The following is a 12,858-nucleotide window of genomic DNA, read 5'->3' as shown; positions in this document are numbered from 1 at the left end:
CAGCTCGGTCCCTCTGCCTGGCCAATCGGTATAAATCCTTTTCTCCTTCCTTAGTGTCCAACCTCTTATACAACTCCTCATATGCCTTTTCCTTGGCTTTCGCCACATCCCTTTTTACCTGCTGCCGCATCTCCTTGTACTCCTGCCTACTTTTCTCATCACTCTGTCGATCCCACTTCTGTTTTGCCAACCTCTTTCCCCTAATGCTCTCCTGCACTTCCTCATTCCACCATAATGTCTCCTTGTCTTGCTTTCTATTTCCAGATGTCACACTAAGTACTTTTCTAGCTGCCTCCCTCATCACTCCTGCAGTAGTTGCCCATTTATCCGGCACCTCTTCACCACCACCAAGCCCCTGTCTGACCTCTTCCCTGAACCTCACACTACACTCTTCCTCCTTCAGTTTCCACCATCTTATTCTTCTTTCAAACCTTACTTTCCTCCTCTTCTTCTTTGCCTCCAAAACCATCCTACAGACCACCATCCAATGCTGTCTAGCTACACTGTCCCCTGCCAACACCTTACAGTCTCCAATCTCCTTCAGGTTGCATCTCCTACATAAAACATAGTCCACCTGTGTGCACCTTCCTCCACTCTTATATGTCACCCTATGATCCTCCTTCTTTTTTAAATAAGTATTCACCACTGCCATTTCCATCCTTTTAGCAAAATCTGCCACCATCTGCCCTTCCACATTCCTCTCCTTAAACCTACCTATCACCCCCCCATTAGCTCTGTTCCCTTCACCTACATGGCCATTGAAATCTGCCCCAATCACCAATCTTTCATTCTTAGGTACACCTTCTACCACTTCATCCAACTCACTCCAGAATTTTTCCTTCTCCTCCATCTCACAACCCACTTGTGGAGCATAAGCGCTGATGACATTTATCATTGCCCCTTCAACTCCCAGCTTCATGATCATCAGAAACTCTCTTTACCTCCACTACACTTTTACCGTACTCTTCCTTCAGAATCACCCCTACACCATTTCTCTTTCCATCCACACCATGATAAAACAGTTTAAACCCACCTCCAATGTTCCTGGCCTTACTCCCTTTCCACTTGGTCTCCTGAACACACAGCATATCTACCTTTCTCCTCTCCATCATATCAGCTACCTCTCTCCCTTTACCCGTCATAGTACCAACATTTAAAGTACCAACCCGAACCTCTACTCTCCTACACTGCTCCTTTTCCTGCCGTCTCTGTAGACGTCTTCCTCCTCTCCTTCTCCTCCTTCGGCCAACAGTAGCCAAATTTCCACCGGTACCCTGTCGGCTAACGATACCTGTGGCGGTCGTTGTTAACCCGGGCCTCGACCGATCCGGTATGAAATTCTTATTTGTGATCCGCATATTTGATTTGGCACATGTTTTACGCTGGATGCCCTTCCTAACGCAACCCTCCCCATTTACCCGGGCTTGGGACCGGCACTAAGAGTGCACTGGCTTGTGCCCCCCTAATGGCTGGGTTAATAGACTGCAATAGACACTGAAAGTGACAAATCCTTATGGTCAAATTGCTTCCCCTCCATATTTTATATTCTTAAAACTGCTCTTCTGAACTGTGTTATGTTGTTAGGATTAAGAAGTTGGTTTTGGCATGGTCTTTCTCAGTTCTAACTGCACTCCAACTCTGTACTTAACTGCCTTTTTAATCTTTTAATGCTTTAAGTGATTAGCTGCTATATCTTTGGCTTATTGTTCATAACAGGAGATGGAAAAGAAAATAGGAAACATTTGAGAGCGTGTGTGAGTAACTCTGTGGCTAAAGATGGGATCATTTTATTGTGCGGTTGGATCCGGTTTTGATTCTGTCTGTCTGATTGACTGACAAACAGAAACTAGCGCCTGTCCAAAGCTCCCCCTATAGGTGTATTGGCGTGCGCGCACCCGCCCCTCTTCTCATCCATCTCTCTCTCTCTCTCTCTCTCTCTCTCTCTCTCTCTCTCTCTCTCTCTCTCTCTCTCTCTCTCTCTCAGACCGCTTTGTCTCACCAAAGCGCACGGAAAGACGTGGGATTGACTCAACACATTTGCAGTCCCGTGACCTCCATGCTTGTCTTCCGGACGAAAAGCCGACTTGGAAATCGAGGTAATTCTTTCTATTGTTTATTTCTGTGCGCTGCTGTGAATCGTGTGTGTGTGTGTGTATGTGTGTGTGTGTGTGTGTTTCCGTGATACGATGTTCAATGTGGTTTATCTAATGTCCTCATATTAGCACATCGGCATTGTGATAAAGCAATGTAATGTCCTTGGATTTCAGTTTTGGCTTTTCTGCATGTGTGCTCCAAGGTTTTCATCTTACACTATTCCGAGGGTGACATTTTTCGGCACCAGGCCGGTGCGGCACAGCAGAGATTTATTGCTGTCACCGGTCTCTTTTATTTTATTATTTTAATACTTATTTGATCGTTTATGCATAATAAACAATGTGTTTTACTATATTTAAATATATGCAGATTTCTTTTATTTTTTGCTAGTGATTCCTTATTTCGGACAATAATCTAACAAATTTGGCATCCCCCTCCCTTCCCACACACACACACACACACACACACACACACACACACACACACACACACACACATATTCTTGCAACCTATTATTAAACTAACTGGACAGAACCCAGATCATAGCTTTCCACTTCTATAGGACACAGGATATGTCTCTAATTGCTTTCTTGATGCTTTAGGAAGGACATTACTGATTTTTCATTTCATCTTCTAAAAGGGAGTTAAACAAAATCTGTTTAGTGTGATAAACCTTCATTTAACAAAAAATAAAAATGCAAGCGCAAATGTAGATGTGCGAGTCTATTTTTATAGGTGTGATTTGTCGGATTGAAGGCACTGATTGTAAGTTGTAAGAGGTTTGCTGTGTTAATGAAGGAGAGGGCGTGGCACTGGGAAACAAATAATAGATGATGGAGAGATTCCAAGAAATAACCCGAGTGTGGACTCCACAGGGGCAGAACCGCACATAGGAAACACTACTGATTTAACACAGCAATTCGGAAGGCTGGCTATTAACGCAATGTATAGGTGAGAAACAGGCAATTCAGATAATATTAATATTTATAATAATGATTTACAATAAAAAGTGTAGCACTGCAACTCTATGAATAAGTACTACACTTAGGGATTTCCCATTTTTTTTATTGCAGTTGTTTATTTTATTTGGTTTATTTTTACATATTGGATTTAAATTTATCTAATATGGCCATGCTAGAAGATTTGATGTTAAAAGATTGAGACAGTTCAGCACGTGTTAGTGAAGCGTTAATGGGCAGATTCGGAGCCAATTAACCATTAAGTCATGCACAACACCAGATACAGATTCTTATATCTGTTTTGAAATGTCATGTATAGATTTAAATTTGTAACCAAAACATTTACTAATTCAGCTAGGTGATAACTGTTTTTGGTATTGTAGCGAGATAATGGAGAACGATCAATTATAAAAATGAATTCAATCCCAAAATGGGTCTTGCCCTTTTGTCAGGAGATTGTGTCAAAATCCTGCTGATGCCAATGACGTCTATGACTGGGAAACCTTCTGTCTCTGCTGTCAATCACATTGACACTAGACAATCACTGTCATATATATAACAAAAAAAGGCCAGGTCTCATTTGTATCTGAGGGTATTGCACTGCCCTAAGATGCAGCATGAGCATCTGTAATAAAATATAAGATTGTTTGGCTTCATAAATCTTGAAGAAAGCAGGTGTTATCCTTCATTTTATCTGCAGCGTAGCAGTCATATTATTGTGGGGTAAAGAGGAAATAAAGTGGGTGAAAGAAGGCTTAACACGATGTCACTGTTAGTCGAACCCTGTTAAAGAACTTACTTGAAAGGAATAAAAAATAATAATAATACAATTATCGTTATTTGTATGGTTAATTGGAAGATTATGTAAAAGTGAATATGTAACATCATATTGCACAAGGATTTAGGATGTAGCAGAGGATTTCTTCATGATCTTAATTTGCTGTTGGATCCTGGGACAAACTAAAGATGGCACAAATGTGAAAGATTGATTAAAAAAAGATTGTGTGCATTTTGACCACAATTAGAGCTGTAACATTAAGGACACTAATAATTGAGCACTGGAGGCCTGGAAGTCTTAGCATTATTGATTATGGGAGGAGCAAACAGACACACAGTAAAGCATTTTACATTGGGGGTCACTGGAATTCTAAGCAGTATAATTGTGGCATGTGATAAAACATCACACCAAAATGATCGTCAAATCATTTTTTTTCTTTTAACAGAGAATGTGTCTTGATTACAATAATTTCACCATGCCATGGCTGCATTCTCAAATCAAAAGGTGTTGATTAGCAGTTGTTAGGAGACATTTATTTTCATATATGTATGGAAGATGTCTTGGCTGTCAGTCAGGATATTTCCTCACATGAGAGTTATTTCCTGTAATTACTTACATTATAGCAGCTATATATAATACCTTTCCTGTCTCCTCTCTCTCTCCATCTCTTTCTCTTTCTCTCTCTCTCTCTTTTTCTATCTCTCTCTTTCTCTTGCTTTCTCTTGCTTCACTTTTCTGTCCTGAAAATGTGCGTCTCTCACTTTTACATGACATTAACTGTAACAGTTTAGCACAATGTATTGTTCAATAATAATAATAATAAAACATCTCTGGTGTAAGAATTGTAGTGAATTCTGTCTCTTTTATATAATTGTAAATATTTATTTCTTCTATAAATACCTCTAAATTAATTGTACATTTATTCAGAAGTATTTAATAGTTAATAAAATGCAGTGGCAATGTTAAAATTGCAAACAATGTCAGTTTTTAGCATTTATAAAAATCAGTAGTTATTGTAAAAAGTTAATAAATTGCAGGAATTTGAAATTAAGAAATTCTTTGAAGAATGGTAGTTTCATTTTTAATTTCCTAGCTTTTATTTTATTATTTCTCAACACTCTAAGCTCTTAACAAGGATATCTGGGGTTCTGCTCCCCTCAGTGTTCATCTGCTCTACTCAGTGTGCCTACTAATGCCTTCAGGTCTGACACACAGAGAAAACATTTCCTTTTAATTTTCCTCTCCCTGGATAGGTAACTAACTTCATACACACCGGATTTTTAATGGTTTTCTGTATCCTGTGCATGGCGACCCATGGGAAGGCACATTGGAGGGAGTGCGCATGAATAAGATATGGGTCAGGGTTTGAGGTGTTTTATATGCTCTATAGATGGAAGGATATATCACACGATGGCTTTCGCAGTGGCTGTTGCAAGTTTCCTGAATTGAGCCCATGCAGCATTCAAACAGCATTCTGACAGCATAATTTGATTTCAGTGCAGTGAGTGTAATTTCCTTTTTGAAATGAAAGGCAGACTGTTCAAAGACTGCTAAAAAATAAGGAAAAAACTGTAAATTATAAGGCAAAGATTTGATGATTTGGACCAGAAGTTGGACTGGTTTTCTTTTGAACTGTCTTGAATATTGCTTTTGTAAAAAAAAAAAAAAAAAACGTTGGCACTTAACTCTGAATTAATTAACTCTTAACTCCTATTTACTAACATGGTTGATTATAGTGACAATGGATTGGTTAGTTTTAAAGTTCTAAAATATCAATTATCATAAAAGTATCATATGCAGTTAGTAAAATACTTTGCATTAAACACCCAACACACCACATTAACTTGATGTCAGGACTTGTATAGTGTATACTGCGAATTAATTTCACAAACTGATTAATTGCAATGTCAAGTTGCATGTTGTTCTAGTTCACGAATAAAGGGAATCTTCTTGTCTTCTAGAAACTGGATGTTTAAATAGATGCCATGCATTTCACACTAACGCCTTCAGTAGTGTCCAACTTCAACCAATTTTAATGCTACTATTATGACATCACATCTATAGTAAAAGTATAAATGGTTGATGAAAAGCTAAACAACTGCTTTCAGCTGTATTGGCTGACCTTTGTCCAGCTTTTCTGGAAAATTCCATCTTGCGGCCAAATCCATTTCTTCTCCTCTGTCAGAAATTGTTGAATGAAAAAACTGTGATCAAATCCAAACAAATATTTTTGAGCTTATGCAGTTTGCTACAGATGCAATTTGAGAGCTCTGACTATTTAATCAAAGGAGGTGAAAATGCCGACCAATTCCTGCCAGATGGCCCCCGTGCCGACAACTAGCAATCTGATTGGTTAAAGCAACAGCTTCAAGCAGCATGTACTATATGCTGCTGGAACCTGCACTGCTTATTCAAAAGGCTCATGGCAGATTTCCTTTGATCTCAGAAACATGTGATGTGACGGCTGAAACCTGTTCGGATAGAAAGCTCAACGTAAACAGACACTGCTTGCAGCGCACTCGAGATTAAAGCTATGAAATGAAAAGAATAGACTTTTGGCAATAATTCAATACATATTCATGAAAAAAATATACTAAAACTTAAGTCAGTGAATCTAATTGGCACTGCTCTATTACATCTGTATGGACAGTTTTAGTAATTGATCAATACCAGTGATGGTCATCGTTATGGCCAAAATATGGCACAGAGGCAAAATGTAGAACTGACCATTAAAATATATACCAACATGTAATTGCGTTTCTAATAATTATGCCGATGCGGCTAATAATATACCATTGCTGCCCTTTTTCTATGCTCCTCAGAGCAGAGCATCGATCCACTCCTGTATCAGATAGGATGCGAAATAGAATGCATGTGCCAGTGGAATTGATTTGTTGCAGATTTATTCAAGTTGTGGGTGATGTTATGGCTCTCATATTCCAAGAATTTATTGCTCATGGGATTGTAAAGTGAAATAACAATTTTAAAACCAATACATTTTGTAAACATACTAAAACTTATTAACATATTTGATAATCTTTTTCTTAAGATTAGTGAGATCAGTTAATTATTTGTGTATTATACATAACAAATTCTCAGACTTTTTGTTGTTATAAAAGTTTACATTATTGATACAAAATCACAGTTCAATTAAATTTTAATAGTATCAGTAATTTTTACATTTATATCCAGTCTTTAAACTAATCGACATTTTTAAATAACTATACAGACATTTAGATGATGCTCTAGATACGCGATCATATAAGATATAGGTGACCAAGGAAGTGCTAAAACTGTGCTGAGTTTTATTTTCATTACAGCATACAGTCATAAAGGCAAATAGTACCAAATGTGTTGGTTCTATTACATGGAGAAGTTTTTATGATTAAAGCAACAGTTCTGAGAAGGTGCAAGTATTCGATATTCAGCTACTTGAAATGCAATAGTAAGATTAAGCTATATATTAGTTTTATTTATATTAGATTAGCATCTTGTAAACATGTTTAGTGAATGGTGTGGATCTCATCAACTAAATTTGGTGAACTGGCTATTTCCAAAGTTGCATTTTTGGCTATTTGCAAAGTAAATAGCAATGTATATAAGTGTATATAGCAATGTTCTTTTATTATTCTCATGTACATTTATAACAGACCTTCTTATCTTGACTTACAGTTATTGATAACTAAGCAGTTAAAGGGCATTTATCAATGGCCAAACAGGGCAGCATAATGGTGCTGGAAACTGAATTTGTGACCTTCTATTTCAAAGCCCAATGCCTTAACCAGTGAGCTACTGCTTCCCAGCAACTTCATGTGAGCCAAGAATGAACAAAAAAGGAATACAATGAAAACCAAAAATGGCATCTTTCTGGGGGCTTGTTATCTTATTATGACATTTCTAAAATTGACTACATCTTGGAGCTGTGTTTCAGCTTTTGCAGTGCTGTGTGATGAATTTATATGTACATATGATCCTTAAACCAGAATCTAGTATCTTGATTTCCAAATGAAATGCCAAATTTTCTTTCCTTTCATCTGAAAAGACGACTTTGGCCCACTGAGCAACAGTCCAGTCCTTTTTGTCCTTTGCCCAGGTAAGACACCTCTGACATTGTCTCTGGTTCATGAGTGGCTTGACACAGGAAAAGCATCAGTTGTAGCCCATGGATACGTCGGTACGTGGTGGCTCTTGAAGCACTGACTCCAGCTGCAGTCCCCTGTTTGTGAATCTCCCAAATTTTTGAAAGGGCTTTGTTTCACCTTTTTCCTAACACATTTTGCCTTACATTTAACTTTCCATTAATGTGCTTGGATACAGGTCTCTGTGAACAGCAGCTTGTTTAGCAATGACCTTTTGTGTCTTACCCTCTATGTGCAGGGTGTCAATGATAGTCTTCTGGACAACTGTCAAGTCAGCAGTCTTCCCCCATGATTGTGTAGCCTGAACCAGACTATGACAGCATTTAAATGCTCAGGAAACCTTTGCAGGTGTTTGGATTCAATGAGCTGATTAGAGTGTGACACCATACGTCTCCAATATTGAACTTTTTCACAATGTTAAAATTTTCCGAGATACTGAATTTTGGGTTTTCATTAGCTGTAAGCCATAATCATCAACATGAAGAAAAATGAACTGTGTTGAACTGTGTTGAAAATGTGATGATTCTGTATAATATACGAGTTTCACTCTTTGTATTGAATTACTAAAATAAATAAACTTTTTAATGATATTCTAATTTATTGAGGTGCACCTTTATATAGATACTGTAAATGGAGATTAGGTTAAAAACAGTAGTCCTGTTAGTACTGTGACTTACTTAGTCATAGATCAAGTTAGTACTACAATTAGAGAATATTGTTTTTGCAGAAATGTTCCAGTCAGAACTATTGTGATCATGTCAAGACCATTTTCAGGTATAATCATAACAGATCTACAGAAATCAGGTTGAATGATTTTTCCTGCTTCAACACTTTTTTAGTTCTGCTTGAACCGCAAAGCAAACTACATATAATTGACTAGAACATAAGTGAATATGCTGTGCAATTGTTCTCTTAGTTAGGTTTTTCTTTAAAATGAAAAAGTCTTGTTTTTAGAAGTGTTTCTGCAGTTGTATGCAGCATGGACTACATGTCAAGTCATGCAGGTAAAACAAACATAACTATATTGCATTAATAGGTCTCATTAGATAATTTATTATCAAAATTATTTAATTATTGAACTGTTTTATATATATATATTGGAATGTTATTCTGTTATTTAACATATTTATAGCCATTTCCAGTTCTAGAGCTAATAAAGATGGCTCTACATTGACTTAAATAAATCATTATTCTCTGTGAGCCAGAAATGTAAGGTCCCCTGCCAAACAGTTAAAAGTTATGCAGTTATGCAATGCCAGTTCATTTTTAGTCACTATGGCAACTGTATTCTACAAAAAGCATGCATCGCACTGTTTAATTTTCCATTATCCCATCAGAAAAGTGTGTGTGTGTGTGTGTATGTGTATTTGCTGTCATTTTACTTTGTTTAGATGTCATATTGAAAGCCTGTCATTGTGAGAGACCTGAAGCTTTGCGATGGTTTTGTGATAATAACCGTCTGTGAAATCTGCGAAGACAATAGAAGGAAAATACTTTTTGTTGCATTAATGCCATCAGGATGAAGGTGGTGTGCAAAAAAATAAAAATAAATTAACAGATGATAATCATTATGGGTGTTTGCAATTTTCAAAATCTGTGAATTATCATGAATTCTCACAATCTAATTATTGTTGTCTATGGAAATGCTTGCAGGATGGGTTGCTTCATTTAAGATGCCCTTGGATATTGTCTATTTAATGGAGTTATCTCAGTGTCCTTTGAATGTACACAGTCAGGATTTTTGACCACACGTTGTTTATTTAATCTCCGGGGATATGTTTAGACAAATCTGATTACCTTTTTTTTTTTACATAGCTGGCTCCAATTGACCTTTGAGTATTTATTAAAATGTGATATATGATGTGTTTATATTCATATATAATTATTTTATTATTTGATTTTGATAACTTAAAAGTTTCAAATTTCAGCTTCATTGTCCCACATATGAAACATATATAATGTAAGGTTTGTGTGACAATTATACACTTGTTCCCAGGCACAGTGCAAAATGATAACTAAACTTTATCTAGTATAAAAATGAATAAAAGTCCAAAGTAGCAAGAGAGTAAACAGTGAAGTAAAGGTCCTGGTCATTTTATGTGCCTTGAGTATCAGATTATATCTGGAGATACATCATCCATGTAATATTGAACTATCACCAAATGTGTCAGTGCATCCAAGATGGTTTGTTTTCCAAGTTGGTGCCATTAAAACATGCCAACAAGATTAAAAACAACAGCAGAATACATGATGTTTTGATTCAGCAACTATCTCATTTATAATACAACTAATAAGAAGGAACAGTTGTTGTTCAAGTGTAATGAGGTAATTTGCTAATTGACACACAAATCCAGCTATTTAATTTCAATATGCCAACTGGGGCCATATTTGATGGCATATGGTTGAAACCTTATCTGATGGATGAAATAGCCAAAGAAAGTATCCATTAGAGCCTGGGAATAAAAAATAAAAAAAATTACTTAATGCCTGAACATTATCCCTGAATGCGCCACCTGAAAAAATGTTTTAACATTTATTATAGGGCTGAACATTTAATTCACTCATGGTGTTGTGTTTTTGTCCTGTAGGCCCAGAGGATATGCGGAATCATTATGATAGAGTGTAATTTAAATTCCTTTATTATGAGGACATATGAAGGAATTCACTCTTTCTTAAAAGTGGTTGGTTTATAAGTTATTGCATCTGTTTTCTCAGAAGTGATACCAAGGTCCACGGCATCATGCATTACTTTCTTATTACATTATAATAGCTGTGAATAAGGAATAGAATTTGTGCAGTGACTGGGTTCAAGAGAGTGGTACTATAAATATGAATGAAGATCCGTAGGGTTGCAATAGAAAAAGGTTTTTCTGCAGAAAGAGAATTTTCTTTTAAAGCACTGTGCTGTGCAAAAAAGCAGGGTGTTTGATGCCCAACAAAAAGTATTCATAAAAGAAATGATCATCTAGAGCTCTTTGTGAGAGCAGGTAGCCATATTAAAAAATGTTTGCCTAAGGAAGTGTATAGTGCTTGTCCGCTGAAGAATTTTTTCTCAACAAATCCAATTAAAAGGTTTGAATAAGAAGGACCTACTCATCCAGTGCCAGCAGCTGATTAAACAGAGTGGGATGAGGTCATTGCCTCTTTTTTTTTAGCAAGCGTTTGAATATTGATGTGCTTAGGTCTGCAAATTAAAATGGGTCGAGCCATTATTGCTTACTGCAATGGCTACCATATTTGGCTTTTTGGATTTAATGCATGTGTCAAATACTATATGAAGTTTTTATCACCCATTTTAGAAAAATGTGTATTCTGCTAAAATAAATTTTCTCGTATCGTTTTTCTGCAGGGGAAAACAAATTCGGAGGCTTTATTTATTTATAAATATCTGTTCTCGAAGTATTGCATGAAGTTTCTCAGATGCCGTCCTGCAGCTTTTTTGCTCTGCGGCCATGACTTTGCGCCATGAACGATGGATTCCTTTAACAGATTGCACCGCAGATGAGCGATTGCACTCAGAGTGACAGTGGGCCACTTGCAAACACGGCTCCCTTTTTCTCCCAACAGCAATGCTGCAGGGAGGGCACACAGGGAAAGATCGTTCCTAACAAATGGCATAGTGTGGCTGTCATTTTATGAGAAATAATTCCCACAATTTTTCTGCCTCTTAGGGCATTTATCTAAGCAAGCCAGTATTTTCAACTATATTGTTGCCATTTAAAGGACACTAACATAGCTGCATTCGGTCGCTTTATTCCTGTGCTTGTTGATTCTAAGATTGAAAAGAACTTTTGTGCATGGCTTTTTATGTAACGGAGCGACAGAAGTATGTTGAAATTGGGATGAGTGACCAGTGTTTGTATTTCTGTTTGATGGATGAAAGATGTAGGTCAAATGCTAAGTGTTTTTTCACAGACCTATTTTTTCAGTAGGCAAACAACTGTTAGTGAGTAATGCTAGCTGCGAGGGTGATGTGTCTGATACACATGGACTCACTGAATTAGACCACACAAAACAGTTGGCATGCCTTCATCTCTGTGCTTGTATTGCTGCAAATGCTGTATGTAAACAAATAATGCTTACCAAAGTGTAGCAAAAAGTTAAAGCTGTTATTTCGATGGTAAAGCTGCTACCACCAGTAACAAACTGAACCAGTATAGCTATAAGTATTTCTCCATATAAAATATATGGAGAAATGTCTATATCTGACAAGATGGGCCAAACTGGACTAGCAATGAAGGTGAAAGCACCTACACCTATTGCTCTGGTAATACGTAATGCCCAACATGTTGGTTTCATCATCCAGTGTGGATATGGCATCACTTTCTTGAGAATTGCCACACTTTTCTGGCTCAAGAGTGTCAGAAAGAAAAAGGCTGCTCCCTTTGGACTGTCACTGCCTTTATGTCCATATGGACTGACAGTGTGCCAGGATCCTACTGTGTCCTCAATGCTCAGTATGGCAAAGCTAGATAGGGGTACCTGAAGTTCTGTTTCACAGTATATGCACTTCATAATTCCTAGGCCACTGCAGTAACCCTAAAGGTTGTGTTTTGTATTTTCAGTTTTTATACAACATATCTAATCCTTTCCCAAGACATCCACACTCACTCTCATTTGTCATCAGCATTGAAGGCACATTGACTCCTTGCAGGATTATCTACAATGACACTGACTTCTGAAAAGAACATTTATAGATAAAGGCACATTAGGGCAGCCAGAACAACCAGGGACATCAAGATTGTAGCTAAGCAATCCTTTCTCAGAAAGCAGCAATTATAGCACATAATACGCCTGTTTTCGAACATTTTAATAACTTATTTTCTCTTAAAAAAAGGCATTTTGATTTTGCTGTTCACTGAACCATACTATTGACTGCAGGCAGGTT

At 37.1% G+C, this 12,858-nt stretch overlaps 1 protein-coding gene across 21 annotated transcripts in view; it reads left to right on the top strand.

Annotated features, from left to right (window-relative positions):
* Positions 1-1,871: 1,871 nt before the first annotated feature.
* LOC310741820 (band 4.1-like protein 1) overlaps positions 1,872-12,858 on the top strand; it is a 54,482-nt gene continuing 43,495 nt past the window's right edge. For 14 of the 21 annotated variants that reach the window (XR_014538064.1, XR_014538065.1, XR_014538066.1 and 11 more), the window contains exon 1: positions 1,943-2,096. The gene's annotated coding sequence lies outside the window, so the exon portion shown is untranslated. Of the gene's footprint in view, positions 2,097-12,858 lie in introns of all 21 variants that reach the window. The other 7 variants (XM_083570144.1, XM_083570137.1, XM_083570151.1 and 4 more) reach the window with 4 other exon arrangements.

Source organism: Silurus aristotelis, assembly GCF_946808225.1.
Source record: "Silurus aristotelis genome assembly, chromosome: 19".
Lineage (NCBI taxonomy): Eukaryota > Metazoa > Chordata > Actinopteri > Siluriformes > Siluridae > Silurus > Silurus aristotelis.
The sequence above is the reverse complement of the archived record's forward strand: the minus strand, read 5'-3'. Positions and strand labels throughout refer to the sequence as shown.